Source organism: Microtus ochrogaster (genome assembly GCF_000317375.1).
Source record: "Microtus ochrogaster isolate Prairie Vole_2 chromosome 6 unlocalized genomic scaffold, MicOch1.0 chr6_random_2, whole genome shotgun sequence".
Classification (NCBI taxonomy): domain Eukaryota; kingdom Metazoa; phylum Chordata; class Mammalia; order Rodentia; family Cricetidae; genus Microtus; species Microtus ochrogaster.
The window spans coordinates 5,960,400-5,966,535 of NW_004949095.1; positions in this window are offsets into that span (position 1 = coordinate 5,960,400).

Below are 6,136 nucleotides of genomic sequence, written 5' to 3' on the forward strand. Positions count from 1 at the left end.
AGGAGGGCGCCTCTACCCTTCTCCCAGTACAGTCTTCCTGACAGTCTTCAGCAAAGAGCGAAACTGGTCCTGCCCACAACCACAGGAGCCCAGCCGCAGCGCGGGGCCGCAGGGAAGAGCCGCAGGGCTCAGGGCGGACAGGTGGGGCCCCACGGCCGCTCGTGCACGGGGTCTCGGGGGGCGCTCGCGATGCGGGGCGCAGCTCACCTTGAAGGCCAGAGAACAAAAGTCAGCCCCGGGATCAAATACCCAGCCCACTCAGGCGGCGCCCTCAGTTGTCGTGGCGGACAAGTGAAGGGGCTGCAGATGGGAAGAGTCACCCCCACAGCGATGGGATCGTAAATGATGGAGTCAGGGCACTCACACATTAACATGCCGGAAGTGTTGGGTAGGCCCCTGTAGGTTTTAAGCAGGGTAACTGTCCTTGGTTTAATGAACAAATAATCGAAATTTGCCCCCCCCCCCCGCCGTCCCAGACTGAAGAGTTGCAGGAACGTGATTCTAAAATGTGAATTTTTTCCTGCGAATGAAAGGTGATGGAAGGGTGTTGTTTCTCAGGGTGCACCTAGGTGGCCTACATAAAATTAGCACCATTTGATGCAGTGTGACTTAGTGGAAGGTTTTCTGTGAGCCACCTAGGTGTATCATTCGGGAGTGATGCAGTCCTCCTCGAGGCAATGTGCAATAGAATGCGGAGGGACAATTCTACAGCAGCACTGTAGACTGTGAAGTGACCAAATGTTGCATTTGATTTCTTTCCTCCATATAATAACTAAAGCAGAACGAATTGCTCTGCTGTGCAGAAAAAAGCTAGCAACTGTACCGTTGGATTGGCTTCTGTCAGCGTCTCTCGAGCTGGAGAAGGTAGAATGCTCCTTTATCACCTTGGTCAACTCACCCCCATGCAAGAGTAGGAGTAAGAAACAACGCAAGAAAAAGCAATAAAGCCCAATGTTGGATTTTATTCTATTTTACTTTGAAAGTCTCTCCAAAAGTGATGGCGTCACTAAGACGTACAGAAACCAAAGAAGAAGAAAAAAAGCTGTCTGAAAATTTCAACTGAGAATAGACAGATGATTGTCGAAAAGGCTTCACGTGTGTAAAGCAGTTTTCCCCTAGGTACTATTTCTTCAAGTCCCAAAAGAAACAATAGGCAAACCGAAATAGCAGTTGTGGGGGGGACCTTTATTATTGAGTAAATGTTTGATCTTTTTTCCGAGTTAGGAGGAGATTAAGAAAAAAGTGGTCAGCTGTGCCAACAGTAGTACATACAATTTTATATATGCACACACCATTGTCCCAAGTTATTAACTGCTTTTAAAATAGCAAACTGAGGGAAATCGGGGAATTCCGTTCGCCATAAATGTCTTGCAGTTACTTTAAACTTGAACTGGGGCTTCATCTGCCAATAATTTTCACAGTTTACTGTAAAGGCAATGGCCCAGACTTTGAAAAAGCCTAGGAGTTCATCATAGATTCCTATGCTTACAGAGTGTCTGAATTTGCAGTAATCACTCAAAACGTGTTGCTCATGTTGACAACCTGCAAAAACTACACTTTATGAACCTTAAGAGTTGAAATTTTTCTGAACTTTCCTCCCACCCACCTCCCCCCCAAAAAAGGTTTCAAGAAGCTGGAAAGATGAGTAAGGAGGCAGAGAGAGGCACTGCTAACCTTGCAGGCCTGGGGACCTGAGTTCAGTCCCTGGGTGGCAAGGAAAGGGGCAGAAAGGACTCCTGCAGGGAAATGGCTGTGCCTCTGAGAGACCATGCCTCAACCAGGTGGAAGGTAAGAGCTGCCCTCTGCCCACAAGCTATGACCTGGGTGCCCACATGTGTACCCCCAAAATAAAAAAAAAAAGAAAAAGAAAGGTGGGTTTGGCACAGGGCTCAGGTGGCTGAGGTGGGACAGTGGCTTCAATTCCAGGCCAGCCTGGGCTACAGTCTAAGACTCTGACTCCAAAAGCCAAAAAAGGTAGAAAAAAGCTTATCCTTTATGTTTTTGTTGTTGTTTCAAAGTCTGTTCCCCATCCATTTATATGTAAATAAAGCAGTGGCGACTTGCAACACATTTTCTTTACCAGAGCACTGTTTTTTATAGTTCTGTAAGTTGCTTTATGAGTTCCATTTGCTTTTGCCAAAAGAGGAAATCTGCACAGTCTTAAAACAAAAATGCTAATGGATACAACAGAAATGCTATTATATAAAATAGAAATCGATAAGAATTCAATACGCTTAAAAGTCATTTCGGGGGCGTCACCACTGTGTAACAGTTTTTATTACTGAGCATTATGTTGCTTCCAAAGGGCAAGCCAAGGGACCCATTTAGATGGAGAATGAGCGCATCAAAGGCAAGACACCACTAGGGCAAAAAGCACATCAACAAACAATTCATCTCACTGTCAAAACCAAAATCAGGCAGGCATCTTGAGGGAACATGTCAGTTGTGTTTCCAACATTCCGATCTAAAATATAGGCAGAACAGAATATTCGAACTTCCCCGTGAGGGAACAGACATGAGAAAGGACTTTGAAGAGGTAGTTGTTCCACAGAAAACAGTTGCAGAGCTCTGAAGAGAGTCTGCTAGACTCTAGTGGAGAAAGACATGGCATAGAGTCAGGGTACTAAGGACAGTGCTGAACAGAGCATTCAAATCTGAGTGCCTTATTAAGTAATTTACAATTAAGCCGTTCCTTCCACGAGCAGTTGTGTATCAGGCATGCATTAGCAGGCATTTGTTTACCTAATGATTAATATTTCCCTGGAATTCCCTTGGGGGCAAGTTTATGTATAGATAAATGTTTGTGTTTTACAATTTCTCAATATTAGAGGCAGTTTCAGCAATGCCTCCTTTATCTGACATGGTTATGAGAGGAGTCACTGAAGGTTGGTCATAATTATTCTACATAAATTTTTCATCTTGAAGTACTAGAAACGACTTAAACCATTTTCATTGATTTTTTTCCTTTGAAATTTCACCACATTTTGCTTTAAATTAATACAATACAGCTTACAACTCAGAAGTTTATAGTGCTTGCCTAGTGTCTTCAGAGGCCTGGGTTTGGTCTACAGTATCACAAGAAAACAGAACACAGTGTAGTTGAACCTTTTCCCCGTGACCCAGTCAGTGGTAATGTGGTTAAAATCAAAAACTGTGATTCAAGATGCCCTCAGGAACTTATAATGCTTATTCTCATAACCATTCAGTAGGCAGTCTTGGCCTACTCTGTTCCTGTAGTCTCTCACAGCTCTGTGTTTCCACTGTGCTGTCCTGTCCCTGCCACGAGAGCACTGCCTTGCTACGGTTGTGTACATACACACACACACACACACACACACACACACACACACACACACCCTGAACTGCCTGACAGCAGTTAGAGTAGCCTGGGAAACACAACACAAATGCTACAACAGCTCTGACTTTGGGACCATTTATGTAACAGAAAATCTTTTTGTCTATGTTTACGTCTTCCTCTAAGTTTGGATAGTTGCGTTTATCGATAGCTTTTTTCCCAAGTAAGTGAATTGTGTTCAAGTTCCCTTGTGAGAAATTTAAGCATAACTTTTCAGATATAATGGAAAGAAAGGTTCCTTGTCCAATTCCATATCAGTTTCCTTTTTAAATATCAAATAGGTTCAAGTTTTTAAAAGCAAGTCATAAATTCATACTAAAATCGACTGGTTAAGGATATAGCATGAGGCCCTGAGATTCTCCCCCATCACTGATAAAACTGCTGATAAGTAGGGATAGAAACAAATATTAATATGGTAGAATGTAAAGTGGGAAAATCACTATGTAATGAGTGGTAAAGATTGGGGAGAACCACTGGTGGGTATTTAGATTACAGAAGATGACTCTCTGGGGACGTGACATCTAAGTGGGGAAGTTTGCTCAGTCTCCAGTGAGCAAAGTTTGATTTTGCTTTTTCAAGGGGGCCAGGTGGATAGTCTTTGGGGATACTACTGTCGTAAAAGACAAAGCTCTAACAATATTAGAGTGGAAGAGAGGTGATACTAAGTCTTACGTGAGAGACTGGACTGGATCTTTCCCAATGGGAGTGGAAAATGAAGGCCATTAGTGGGTTCATGGAGAAACTAACTGTAGCTGCATTGAGGTGTTCATGTTAAAATCGCTGACATTAGTAACTAATGTGGTTCCATCCTTAAGAACTACACACTGAAGTATTTAGGAGTAAAGATCCAAGGGGTGTATATGATTTAAGAAATACAGTAGGTAGGTCTATTTTTACTATTTATGTAAATATAGATGTAATGATAAAATGTTAACAGCGGATGATTAGGCAAAGAGTGGGCATTTGCAATCTTTCTATAAATTCAGAATTATTTCCAATAAAAAGTCTTTTAATTTTGGTTTTGTTTTTTCTGAGACAGTCTCACGTAGTCCAGACTGACTTCAAACTCACTACATTTCAAAGAACAAACTTGAATTCCTGACCGTCCTGCGTCCACGTCCCAAGTTCTGGGATGACAGGCCTGTGCCAGCGCACCCTGCTCAACATGAAAAGTTATCTTTTGAGTCCTATGTGGGCACAGGTCTGTCATCCCAGCACCTGGGAGGAAGGCAGTATTTCCAACTGATCGCTTTGCTTTAGGTAACTGTCACACATCCTTTCTACTTCAGTTCCAATAAAAAATTAAAAAAAAAAAACGGTTGTTTTTGTTTGTTTGTTTGGAGACAGTTTCTCTATTTAACAGCCCTGGCTGTCCTGGAACTTGCTCTATAGATCAGGCTGGTCTCCAATTCAGAGATCTGCATTTAATTACATTTATTTATTGTGCATTTGTATCTGTCTGTATGTGCATGTGTGTGTCACAGCACTTATGTGAAGGCAGAGGACAGCTTCTGAGTCATTTCTTTCCCTCCACCATTTTAATCCCAGGAGCCAAACTTGGGTCATCAGGATTGGTGGGAATCGCCTTTAAAGAATGAGCCGTTTCGCTGGTCTTCCTATACCACTTCACCACCCAAGTCAACACCCCCACCCTCACACACATCCTTGTCTCTTGTGGTTTACTAAACTGGCACCCCAGGACTGCCACGACTTCAGTCTACCCTGCCAGTTCACCTCACCATTTTACTCACTAGTTGGGATTCTTTGACTGATTTGAGTATACAAATTCTTCTCCTTATGAATATGCATTGACTCCTGTTACATCTTTCTTGTAATCAAAGACTCTGCTTTGGTTTCCTAGCTGCCCTGACCCAAATAATCACACAGAAGCTATATTAATCACAACACTGTTTGATCAATGTGTAGGTGCATTCCTAACTAGCTCTTAGATCTTAAATTAACCCTTTTATAGTAATCTATGAATCGCCATGAGGCTGTGACTTCCTACCTTAAAAGTCCAGATTAGAAGTGGATTTACCCCCTTCAAACCAAACAGAAAATCTCCCACGTGTGTGCCCTCCATTTCTGGATTGTAGTTCATCCCCAAAGAAGTCAAGTTGACAACCATCGCAAGGAGTAAGCGCTCTTCAAGGCTGAGCCATCTTTCCAGCCAGATCCCATACCCATTCACTTTCATGACCATGGAAAAAATGGCCCACAAAAACTTTTCAGGAGTGTAGTGAATAGGAGCGGCGGAGCTGTGTCCCCAGCACCCCGACCGCCTCCTAGCTTATGCCCGAAATAACAACACACAAACTGTATTCATTTAAACACTGCTTGGCCCATTTCTATGTAGCCTCTTCTCGGCTAACTCTCGCACCTGGACTAGCCTATTTCTAGTGTAGCCCACGAGGTGGCTTACCAAGGAGATTCTAGCCTATGTCCATCCTGGGTCAGAGCTTCATCGCATGTGTCTGCCCCGGAGTGGGCAGCAAGGTGTCTCTGCTCCAGAGAGCAGAGCTGTCAGTCTGAGCTCACTTCCTCTTCCTCCCAGCATTCTGTTCTGTTTAGTCCTCCCACCTATGTTTTAACCTATGAGGGCCAGCCAAGCAGTTTCTTTATTTTTTTAACCAATGACCTTCCTTCATCAGTTCATTCACAAACTGCAGATACTAATGGCACTTATGTGGATCGAAGCAAGTAAATAAATACATATAAAGCATTCTAAAACACTGCTTGCCATAGAGTAAGCCCCGGTGTTAACTACTGTTATGTTCTAGG